The 12,386-nt window shown below is 43.0% G+C and overlaps 1 protein-coding gene across 1 annotated transcript in view; it reads left to right on the forward strand.

Annotated features, from left to right (window-relative positions):
• The first annotated feature begins 7,672 nt into the window (after nucleotides 1–7,672).
• Nucleotides 7,673–12,386, forward strand: part of LOC138566895 (NTPase KAP family P-loop domain-containing protein 1-like) — a 218,580-nt gene continuing 213,866 nt past the window's right edge. Inside the window, exon 1 of the mRNA XM_069644622.1 lies at nucleotides 7,673–8,050. The gene's annotated coding sequence lies outside the window, so the exon portion shown is untranslated. The remainder of the gene's footprint in view (nucleotides 8,051–12,386) is intronic.

Consider the following 12,386-nt stretch of genomic DNA (forward strand, 5'->3'; position numbering starts at 1 on the left):
GCACCGCCATGGAGCTATGCAGGACAACTTTTCAACAGTTACCATAATGTAGAAATAAAACACTGTCTCCTGCACCCCTGTGTACTTTCATTCACATACTACGGCCATACCCACTTCTATTCACAAAGTATTGTGTCACTACCAACCTACCCACATACTGTTCGCAACATTGGCCCTACTCCAACCAATCTTCACACACCACACTATGCAAGCACCCCCCTCTACCGGATGCAGAGTCAGGCATCCATTGCTGTGGTCGTTGAGATGAAGCCCTAGGATCTTGAGTGCATGGCCTACAGCCTACGGCCTTCGGCCATGCACCCAATAGTCTAATACTTCAATAGACCCATTGTAACTTCATGCACCCATGCATTCCACCATGTACCCAACTACCGCAACTACCGCTACCCATCTGCATAGCACAGGCACCCACGCTCCCACCCAACCTATGACATGTGCAATTCACTCCCCTTCTGAAATTCACCTGCCACCACTCACCACGGAAAGAGGTTGCCGCAAACAAGTCACTGCAGAAACTATCGGGCCGTTATGACACCTGCCTCCAATCAGCACACAAAGTAGTCGCCTGTCTAGGTACCCGCGAATAGGCGCAATACGCACTAATACTGCAGCCACTCCTCCGTCTCCTTCCACCTATTTTCATATGTCACATGAACCACTCCTCACTCCCCCACTCTTGCCCTCCCTTCTGGCCGCCAACACATGGCGTACAGTATATTTTGCAGACCCTTCTGCCGGCGCACTGTCTTCCGATACACCATGGCGGCTTTTGCCCAAAAAGTTGACACAGAGCACGCTTCCCTCCAGCCAACCACCAGCTGCGTCCAAAGTTCTCCGACAGCACATCGTACCGCAAGCCAATAACCCTTCTGTCCACGGCGCGAACAGGGAAATGGGTCAGTGGAGCGGACCCAGATATCACTAATTTTTAGATCCGTACATTTGATTTATTTGCAACAAAAGTACTGATCAGATCCCCTGCAGCCGTGTAGTTATGGTTTTATATATATATATACATATATATATATATATATATAAGTTACTGAAAATCATCAGCTCATGGCGGCGCTCTCCATAAATACGAAAAAGACACGCCGAAATCCAGGAAGTAGCTGTATATAGAAAGTGCACGTATGTAAAGGGTATAATATGTTTGTATAAAGGATAACATGTTTAAAACAAACGACAGAAAATAACAAACAATAGCACAAATAAATTAATTAATTAATAAAAAAGAATTTTTTCATTACATTTTTTGGACAAAGGATTGATATCAATCAAATAGCCAGAATTAGACGAAACCAAAATATAAAGAAGACAGCTTAAAGATACTAAAAACCAAAGAACGATATACAAATATTTAACGGAAAGTGTAAACGAACGAGCAAGAAGAACGGTGTCAATAAATTGAAACAAATAAATAATTAATAATAAACAAAGGTAGGGAAAATATTATGATTTTCTGGAATACGAGCAGCGATTGTTGCTGCCTGCTCAAATATATTGAAATTATATATTTAATAATCTTTGAAGGAGAGGAAAAAATGGGGTAAGTATTGACAGTCTGAATTGACTTGTCTCCATGGAAGAAACACTTCTCACACATTTCTGTAGAACATTACCAAGATATACAGCCAACATTAGGCAGCATCATTCCGAATGGATTAAGGTCACGACCAATAACACATTTATGCGCTGGCCTCTAGGAGGTTTGTTGTCAAATACGATATTACGTAATCTGGCAATATATTTACATGCCAAACATAAGGGAAAGAAGCCAGAGGAAAGATTGGCAGTACTAGATCTTTGGAAAATGTACCAGAATGAGAAAGAAGACCCAGTCTATAGGGAGTGGATGCTTAATCAGCATAAAGGGGAAGATGTAACACCTTCAGCTCTTCTTTTTCCTCCAAGAAACAAGACACAGAGGATGGAGAGAAGGGGTTTTACCCTCTAAAGGAATTGAAAGCAGCAGCGAGGCATGTTGTTCCACCATACAAACACCCTATGCCTATATCAGTGGAGAGACTGAGGAAGAGAGTAAAACCAGAGAACACAAATATATACAGACATGCAATGAAAGTCAACAGAGTGATGAGGAAAAGGATGGACAGAATAAACAGATTGAGATAGAGGAAGAGGCAGAGAGACAAAAAAGAATAAAAGATACAGATAAAGGTGTAACAATAGTACAGAACGAATGGATGGGAGGACAAATGTTGATTAAACTAGATGATAAAGGTATTGTTTGACTGAGAAAGAGAGGAACGGGAAGAGTGAAATAAGAAAAAGAAAGAGAAGGAAGAAGAGAGACTATACCAATAAGAAAGGGGCAAGGAATGTAAGCGAAGGGAAGAACAAAGAAAGTATGAGGCAAAAAGAGAAAAAGAGAAACTAGAAGAAGAGAAATGAGAAGAAGCAGTAGACCAATGATTGAAAGTATGTAGGTTGCAAAGAAGGTGAGAGGAAGAGGAATTGAGGGAACTAAAGAGAAGAGAGGAAGCGATGAGCATAAATATGGAATTTAAAGATGATGAGATTGAATATCTATGCCGTAGAAGCATGATACCTATAGAAACGCAAGAGCAAACCGAAGAGGAGAAGGGGTCGCAACCGTCCCGTGGAGGGATGCAAAGATTATTAGAAATACCATCATTCAGAGAAGAAGACACAGAGACCATAGGTACATGGTTTGGGAAATTATATAGACAAGTGAGAGATAAGGAAGGATATAGAACTCAAGAGGATGAACCAGGAGCCTCCTTTAAAGAAAGAGGAGGAAGCTTAGATGACATCAGAATGGGCGATCACAGAACATTATCTTTAAGTAGGTTAGATCTTGATGACGCAGAAGAGGACAATAGTCATACGAGTTGGGGCGTAATAATGTCAGACGAAGAAAGGAAACAGGGCGAGAGCATGCAAAAAGAGGGTGCATATGGATTTTCAAGATAATCAAGTATAGACAAAAGGGTAAAATGGTCAGATTTTAGAGGGCCATATAGGAAGAACACCAGAACCAATACCATACACTGAATGACCGCAAGCATAATCACACAGTACAAGGGCTGTATCCCCGCCCTACATGAGCAGATTAAGGGCATTGCCAGGAGGAAAACAAGCAGGCAATGATAATGCTGCCTTAGGAACAATGAGTGTGGGTAGGTATGACCAAGTGCCAGGGCTTTCCTATTTCCCACTATTAGAGAAAGGAGGGGGTCGACCACAATATATATCATGGCCCAGATGGATAAGGAAAATGTAAAGTGTACACTGCTGAGGTTAACTTCCAGTGTGGGAAAATGGATCAACGAATTAGAGAAAAGGACACCTGGAATGACGTTAGCTATGGTGATATAAAAGGCCTATTATCAGCTATCCCGGGGAAGAGAGGTGACGACATTTGGAAAAGAGCACGGCATCCAAAAGTAACTGCACAAAACACAATGCATGATTGATCGCCATTCAATAATTGTAGAGCAGATATATGGCGAGCGCTTGGAGTACAATATCCAGATACATCAGATATTGGGGTGATAATGACTAGAAAGATGAGGGTGTATGAAGGCCCCATTGCTTTTATTCAGGATATTCAGGACAGATTGCGTTTGGAGATGCATGAACCGTGGGATCAAACTGTAGCATTATTTTATCACATATTATGTCAGGGGCCAGAGTCAGTACAAAAGCAGTTAAAGAAACAGATGGGAATGGAAGAAAAGCCATGGCCAGAGATACAATTGGCAATCATGCACTATTGAAGAATGCTCAAAGAAAAAGACAGGAAGAAAGCTGCGGGTGAGAAAGCAAGAAGAGGCGAAGTTGGTGCAGAAGAAATGATCAAAGTTTGCCATAGAGGGAGCGGTGTTGACAAGTAATGAAAGAAGCATGGCACAAGTAGTACAGTTACCACAGCAAAATAATATGGTCAATGCCCAAGAGCAGAATGAGTTCATGCAATGGAGAGATTCCAACGTTTTAGAGAAGTATTGCCATCCGGAAGATCACTTTATTTCAACGGCATATTGATGATAGTGTTACTTGGTATTATGATTTGTACTTTTCTCTCTATTTTTATGGAATTGCGAACAATTATAAAAAATGATGCAAGTATGGGGAGGGAGAATGAAACATCTACTATTGTCCCGACTATAAGCACCGATAGCCTTTTAAATAGTATAACTAGAAGGTTATTCGCTTTAAAAGAAATGTTGAAGAAAACTATGAATGTATAGATACAAACCATGTTATGTCTGTTCCCTAATAGCTTGTGCTTTGGGGATGTCTAAAATATTCAGAGCTACAGAATTATTAGTAAAAAAGGCACACTGTTTGACACACCTTGCACTTTGCCTAACCTGAGGACAATTTCAGGGCAGAACAGCATCCCTAATATGGATGACCACGAAAACATCCGAAAGAGAAGGTGATTATGTGTAAGCAATTAAGTTGAGAGAAAATAAAGATACGATGCATCTAATACTAAAATATGAACAACCTTAGTAAATGGAGCAGGAATCATGATCGAAGAAAATAGGATGCTACATTGCCATGGCAAGAATGAAGAAGGGATATGGATATGTTTGGACAGAGGACAATTACAAATTAAAGGAATACTGCTCATTCCTGATGGATGGGCCGAAGGAGTGGCTGTGTGCAAAGCAAAAGCTATGACAGGACAATGGCACATAGTTGTGATAAATTCAGAAAAGGAATGTAAAGACCAATGACCTAACATTGTCATGCTGTTGACTTGGGTCGATGATGAGGCGGGACCATTGCAGATACTCCCCCTGAAGAATGCATCTCTATGTTTCAGAAACAATGGCACAGTGAAGGTTGGAGGAGATCACATGTGTGCTCGAATCTTTGATGTACCAGGCATGGATGAAGGAACTGCCGTCCTGATGGATCATTATTGGGCCTGTGGATCGAGAGCATATATAAAGCTACCACCAAAATGGGGAGGAATTTGTTCATTGGTCGTGGTCAGCGTACCAGCCTTGGTAGTTCCACACAGTGACCTACACATTACAGAATTCCTGAAGATGGATGATCACCTGAGGAACAGAAGAGTTCTAAATTGAAGACAACAAAAAAGAGAGAACTACTTCTCAGCAAAATCAGTAAAAGCCTATTATTACATTCCAGATTAGCACAAATTATTCAGCAGAATGGCAGTGATCTTTACATCTATATTCATAACAGGAATACAAACTGCGGTAAATGCTAAGTAGCTTCAGATTACCAGATGGGAGCTACTGCAGATGTTTAATACAACAATAAAAATATTTAATGCAATCAGAGAAGAATTCAGGGCAATAAGGCTTATGGCTCTCCAGAACAGTTACATCTTGGACTTAATTAGAGCAATGGAGGGAGGCATGTGCTCCAAGGTCGGGCCTTCTTGCTGTATATTTACACCTACCCGTGATGAAGAAAATGGAACACTGACAGAAGCAATAACTACGTTAACAGACCTGCACACGAAGATGGTGAAGGAAGTTGATCTAATTGAAAATTATGATTGGTTTACATCTTGGTTCTCATGGATTCCAACTTGGGTGGCAAATGCTTTCAAAATGCTTCGAGCAATACTAGTGTTCATATTGCTAGGATTCTGTCTCATAAGAATCATCATTGGACAATGTAAAAAAAAACAGCCAAGAAAGTTATTGAAATGAAAATTATGATAGATATTGATACTGTAACTGGTGAACAAGTGCAAAGTGAAGCCACTATTCATGAGAACATAAAGCAAAGTTCCCTTGCACCTCCAGGAACTAAGTTCTATTACCCCAAGGATCGGAAGAAATATGTGGGACGATGGATATTCTGAGCACCAGCAGGAGATTGTCGTCTGATGACCTGGGATGTGGATGAAAATCTACAAAATTTCCTTCATTGAGAAAAAAGCAGTATTTTACCATCTTCTTTGAGTCTGTCTGGTTATTTGGTCTGAGACATTTTATTGGTTATCCTATCTAACACAAGGATGGTTCAAGGTGCTAGTGTACAGAGTCATCTTCCACTCCTCTCTCTCTTTCCTCGCTCACATCTTGAACTTTGCCAATAAGACCCATTTTCAACTCCACCTCCTCAGAGGCATCCTTCGTTTCCTCACCTTTCCCCAGAAGCTCAGTGTCTCTAGACCCCTGGTACTCTCTAGGCTGGACTACTGCAACAGCCTCTTCCTTAATCTACCTCTCTTCCTCACTCCACCCCTTCCAGTTTATCCAGAATAGGGCTGCAAGACTTATCCTTTGCCTCAAGCCAAGGCACTGTATCTCTCCAGCCCTAAAATATCTCCACTGGCTCCCGGTTGCTGCAAGGATCAATTTCAAATACCTCTGCATCATCCATAAGTCTGTCTGGGGCCGTGGACCACGCTATCTAAATGTTGCTCTCACCAAATACTCTCCTGCAAGATCTGTACGTTCCGCCGGCTCCAACTCTCTGCGTGTCACCCGCTTCTCTAAGCAGCGAGCTGGAGGCCGATCTCTTTCTTCGGCTGGCTCCCTCCCTCCTCTGGAACAGCCTCCCCCTCCTTCACTGTCTTGAGCCAGATCTTCTCAAATTTCAGAAAGTGCCTCAAGACTTTCCTCTTCACCTCATCCTCCTCCCTCCCGTGCTAAACCCCACAGTCACTGAGATTTGTGGCATGGGCCCTTCTGTGTCCTTCTGGGTCCTGGCCTTCCGCCCAATCATACTTCAGCCTCCTCCGACTCCCAGCACTTGCCCTTGGGCACCCACTGGCCTGTGCTCCCTCACAGGACTGCATTTATTTGTTTGGCAGGTGACCACTCTTTACTATGTGACCTCTGTCAGGCACTTACCGGTTCCCTGCAACTTACTCTCTGGCACTTCCCCCCTCCATGGAAATCCCAATACTTACCCCCTTCCCTTGTCCCTTCTCTCTCTTTGCACTTGCATGCGCTGAATATTCACATGGCCTAGTAGGACCGTCTCTATCCTGCTCATCATTGTATCCTATTGCCTTTGGTACCATGTTCTCTCCACTGCCTTTTTGGGAGCTTGGAAACACAATTTCTTAATGTATAAGCGCCTTACAAATGCACCCAAAAATTAATTAAATAAATAAATCTGAATGCGGGAGTGGGGCGGGGGGGGGGCGTAGGCACTCCATCCTGTTTTCAGTCTTTTTGTTGATTATTCGAGTCATCTAAGTGCACACAGTAAACAGAAAGCTAACCTGGGAAACCAGATCTCTGAGAGAACAATTGCTGTAGCAACAGAACGCCCCGCCCTGCTGAAAGAAGAGCACCTTTCGAAGAAGTCTATTTGCGACCAGTGTTCCAACGTAGCTGCAATCTAGGTTTTTCAATAACAAAAAAGTCAGCTTTTGTTTGGCACGATTTCGGAACAGCATAGTTCCCTTCGAATGTGCATTGTCCACCTTGCTGGCTCCGTACCCCTCCCCCTACTCCCACCTTTTGAAACTTAACTTGAAAGAGTGTAATGCGACTCCGTCGCATGTTATTTGCAGTCTGAGGGCCCCCGGGGCATTCCCTTGCGTCTTCAGAGAAGTAAACCCGTGAAGGCAAGATTCACGTAGCCTGTAGACGCCCCACCGCACGCTCTCATGCCCGCGCAGTGGTTAGGTGGGACTATCCGAGCGAGGCAGGTTACCACTTTACCTCAGAGGCTGTCCCCGGCTAGCAGCGCTTCCGCCGCTTCGGGTGACCTTCTAGCAACCGGAGTCATTGCCACGGTATCCAAGTGTTAGCAGCACGTAAAGAGGCACGTTCAAGGACAGCCAGCATCCAGGCCACTGTATTGCCGTGGCAGTTTAACACCTTACCTTTTTGGTTTTGGTGAAGACGTCTTTTTAATACTGTACGCCGCACACTTCCTGAAGACATTTGGTTGTGCGTGAGCCACTAAACAAAACCTGCCAGTTTCCAAAGAAGGCCTGTTGCAGGGCAGATGTGAAGCAGGCCTGAACCTGCAGGACAGAAGCGACGAGGCAGGCGTGGAATCAGGAGCCGCGCAGCATTGGAGGACAGAGGTAGGACACAGAGGCTAGGGCACGGGGCATCACCGACACAGCAGTCCAATTAGGGTGGCCAACTTTATATATATATATACATACACTATGATATATGCACTAAGAGAGAGAGAGAGTGCAGCATGTGCCTGATTTGGCGTTGCTGGTTTTATATTTTACAGGGAATATTATGGCTGCTATAAGGAAGTCGTCTCAACACAAAACTGAATTAAGGGCCAAATAAGAGGGCTAGATAATTGAATGTGGATAAGGGTCTAGATTGTGAAACCCTTAATGGCGCAGTAGACAAGCAATATGCTATGTGATAGATCCAGATTGTGATGCCCGCCTAAGTGCATCTACCCATACGTTGTGGATTTCAATCCTTTCCTGGATTTTTTGTTGAATGTTGGCTTCAATTGCAGTGCCATTAGGGTTCTTGTTGGTGTGCCAGAAACACACATATAGGGGGTCATTCCGAGATGGGCGGTAGGGGATACCGGGCACCGGTAAGGAGACCGGTGCCGGTAATCCCCTACCGCCCAATTCCGAGGTCCCTTAGCAGGAACCGTACTTTACGGGTCCCGCTAAGTGACCAGGGCGCAAATAACGGGCTTGCCATTCGCAAGCCTGTTATTTGCACCCTTCCCATTCCCATTGAGCCCTATCGGGAATGGTTTGTGCAATGGGGACTTACCGGTCCCTCCAGGGTCGGAATGGACCGGTAAATCCCCACTGAACAACACTGGACTCGGTACCGGTATGGGAGGCAGCCATGGAGCTAATTGCTCCATGGCTACCGCCATACTCGGAATGACCCCATAGTCCCTGAAGAAGTTCCTAGATGTATTCTGGTATGAAGGAATGAAGCATGTAGGGCGGTCTCATTAGAGAATTCTTTTTCCTGACTAGAGTTGGTGTTAATAGCAATATTCACTCAGGGTTTAGGTGTGTACAGTTTACAGTCTGTGTTTACAGTCTATGTTTACATGCACAGTAACACTTTAGTAGTACATTGCACTTTACAATTGTGGTACTGCAAATGTGGCTTTTATTGATGTACCTATGTGGAATGTTGGGTTGCATGTGTTTAAGCTGAATGTTTTTTTAATGATGATTTGCTATTGTCTGGCAAAGTTACCCAGAGATGAGTTGTAGAATATTATGAAACTTGTCATGATCTAAATGTCTATTTGCACTAACATAAAAGGAGTTTTTTCGTGTGTAATTACAGTATAATAGGGCCATCCTGGGATTGCAGGCACAGGAAAGGAGACAGAGCCGGCTGGAAGGGACCCCATTTCAGGCTAGCCAGCAGTCGCAACTGCAACTCTTGACAGCTCCTGTGCGACCCCTGGCACTGCCTCGATGACCCTTGGTTAAGGGTTGCAGAGACAGAGAGAAACCAACAGTAAAGAGTGTTCAGAAGAGACCCCTCTTCACATTAATATCTTTTTGAAGTCACTCTGACCTCAGAAAGAAATAATTTCCGTTACAGTTTTCCGTGATAGAAATCATTTCTTTTTGAAGTTAGATTCATTAAAAAAGAAAATATTTCTTAGTCCTGAGGCACCCCCCTTCACCACAGGACATGGAAGGCTCTGACTCCTCTGTCTGCGCATGACAGGAACCAGAGCTTGTTCCTTGCAGTTGTGGAGCATGGGAGCAACGAGGCCTACCTGCAGAGGTTATTCTCGGAGCAACAATGGATTCAGGAAAGAACATGTTTTTTTTGTAAATGTGTGTGCGTGCGTGCATAAACGTGTTTGTGTGTGTGTAAGTATATGTATATTATGTAATGTATGTAAGTGCATGATGTATGGGTGGATGAGTGTGCATGTGTGAGCAAATGGGTGCACATGTAAATGAGCATGCGAATGCTGTGTGAATGTATGTGCTTGTGTTCAATGACTGTATTACTTACTGGTAATCTTCATTACTCCTAGTCCCACTCTTCTTTGTCCCAGTACTTGCATATAAAGCACCTTGCCTCATATGTAAGTACCGGGGAGATGAGGAGGAATATGGAGCTAATGCTGGACCAAGGAGCTGATTTTTGGGGTTGGAGGAGGAGAGCGGGAGGCAATGATAAGGGGACGTGTGGTTGGGTGGGACAGTAGGGGGGGCTGCGCTAAAACGTAATGGGCATCCATGATAAAGCAGGCATTATATGTGTTATTAGTGGCTAAACCAGCATTCTGGAACCAGTTTAGTCATGTATTACTGTGGCATGACATTTTTACTGGGCATATATAATAAAGCAAGCATGATAAGTGTTATTACCTGTCTAGACTATCATTTGAGTGCAGCCAGTATAGCCATTTCTGATTGTGTCATGGCCTATTTTTCTGGGCATCTTTAATGAAGCATCATAAGTGTTATTACATGTCTAGACTAGCTTTTTGGTGCAGCTAGTCTAGCTATTTCTTACTGTGGCTTGCTTGACATTTTGTACTGAGCATCTCTGATAAAGCAATCATGATCATTGTAATTACCTGGATAGACTGGCATTTGGGTGCAGTCAGTACTTACTGCTGCATTGTATGTTTTTCTGGACATCTATGATAAAGTAAGCATGAGAAGTGTTATTACTTGCTTAAATTGGCATTTTGGTGCAGCCAGTCTAAGTATGTCTTACTGTGGCATTGGCATTTTTTACTTTGCATCAACAAGGTTACAGCAAACATGATTAGTGTTGTTCCGTGTCTGCCCAGTTTGTACATGTTTTCTTATGGTAGCATTGGATGTTTAATAGCAAAGTAGTAAGATAGCTCTGCGGGTTGAGCGTTCTGTAAGCGACTTCAATTCAACACTACAGCTAAGTCAACGCCTAGTCTGGGATGCTGAGGGAAACCCTTATTGATATATTTTTATGGCCAGTTCGTTTACTCTGGATGACAACCCTTATATAACACCCCTCTCTGAGAATCCCCCTGACCCCACTGAGCCAAGAAGTAGGTTTGTTTTGCAAATTAAAAAAGTTTATTTGAAAATTAAACAATATATATATATATATATATATCACACTTTTATAATAAATTAAGCACACTTGTGAAGATGATAGTGATCAACAATGGATAATGTTACAGTGGTACGCTCTTTTTGATAGCTTAGAAGAGATATAGAGAGGATAAAGTAGCTGAGAGTGCTTTTATGGCTTCAAGGACAATGCAATGATGAATGATGAATGAAAATGCAGTACAGAAAATAAACCTGATGTGACTTCAACAAAAGACAATGTAATCACTTTTCTTTGACAATTCACCCCCCCTTTATGCAAGGTAAAGAGATGGGAGGAAAGCACACAGTTCTCAGGAATGCAATCAAATATAATTCAGTTCCCCCCTAGCAAGCTTAGATGAAAACAGGTAGGAGTTTTAAACACAGGCAAGATACTTTGATGTGGTTGCAATTAAGTGAAAAATATGCTAAAAAGGCTTTTAATTCCCTATAGGAGGTTCAGGGTGAGTGAGAGATACTTAAATTAATTCAGGATCACTTTAGCAATGCTCTATGAATGATTGTCAGGTTGCACACGAATTTCAGCAAGGAAAGCAAGGACAAATATTTTTACACGTGGCTGAAATTAAGCAAAATGTCAAATCGCGGCAAATTTAGTCGTGTGCGTCGAGCGCAATTAGGGAGGCACTATAAGGAGTAGGAAGTCAGTTCTAGGAAAGCCTAGAATCTTAGCTTTAAGATGAAAGTTAAATCTCGTTCATAGCACAAAGGGTTCCGGAGATACGGCCGATTTAGTAAAGGTATTTTTTCGGATTTGAAATTTTAAAGCTCAGAATGACAGATGACAGTTTTCAGTTTTAAAGATGACAGAATGACACGATTCTAGGAGGCAGTTCTAATAGGCTAAAATAGTTTGGATTAGACTATTTTAAACTAAGAGATTGGTTTTGGCACCGTGCTAGCTGGGTACTCACACTAGATTTTGGACAGGAATGCGACTTCGTCACCGATCGGGTCAGGATTGGCTGGACTTCTGCTAGCAGTTCTTCACAGCGATCTGGTCTCTGGTTCTCTCTGGTTCCGGATACAGCACTGCCTTCTGGATACTGCTACAGGTTCTTGCAAAAGTTCTTGGCAAAGAATTCAAACAGCTCGTGGATTCAGGCCTCTCTGCTACAAATTCTGGAGTTAATTTCTGGTCTCTGGAGATTGATGGATTTGAAGCCTGGATCTCTGGATGTGAAGTCTGAAGTCTCCCGTCAAAGCGGCCCGCATGAAAGTGGAAAGTGAATGTCTCTACCTGGGTTTCAATGTTCCTTTTATGTGTTTTGAAAATGGGTGTGTGCCTGGGCCTAGCTAAGCCTGCCCCTCTCACTTATCATTGGCCAAGCTTTCC

The sequence above is a fragment of the Ambystoma mexicanum genome, chromosome 2p, assembly GCF_040938575.1.
Source record: "Ambystoma mexicanum isolate Mex_15411 chromosome 2p, UKY_AmexF1_1, whole genome shotgun sequence".
Taxonomy (NCBI): Eukaryota; Metazoa; Chordata; class Amphibia; order Caudata; family Ambystomatidae; genus Ambystoma; species Ambystoma mexicanum.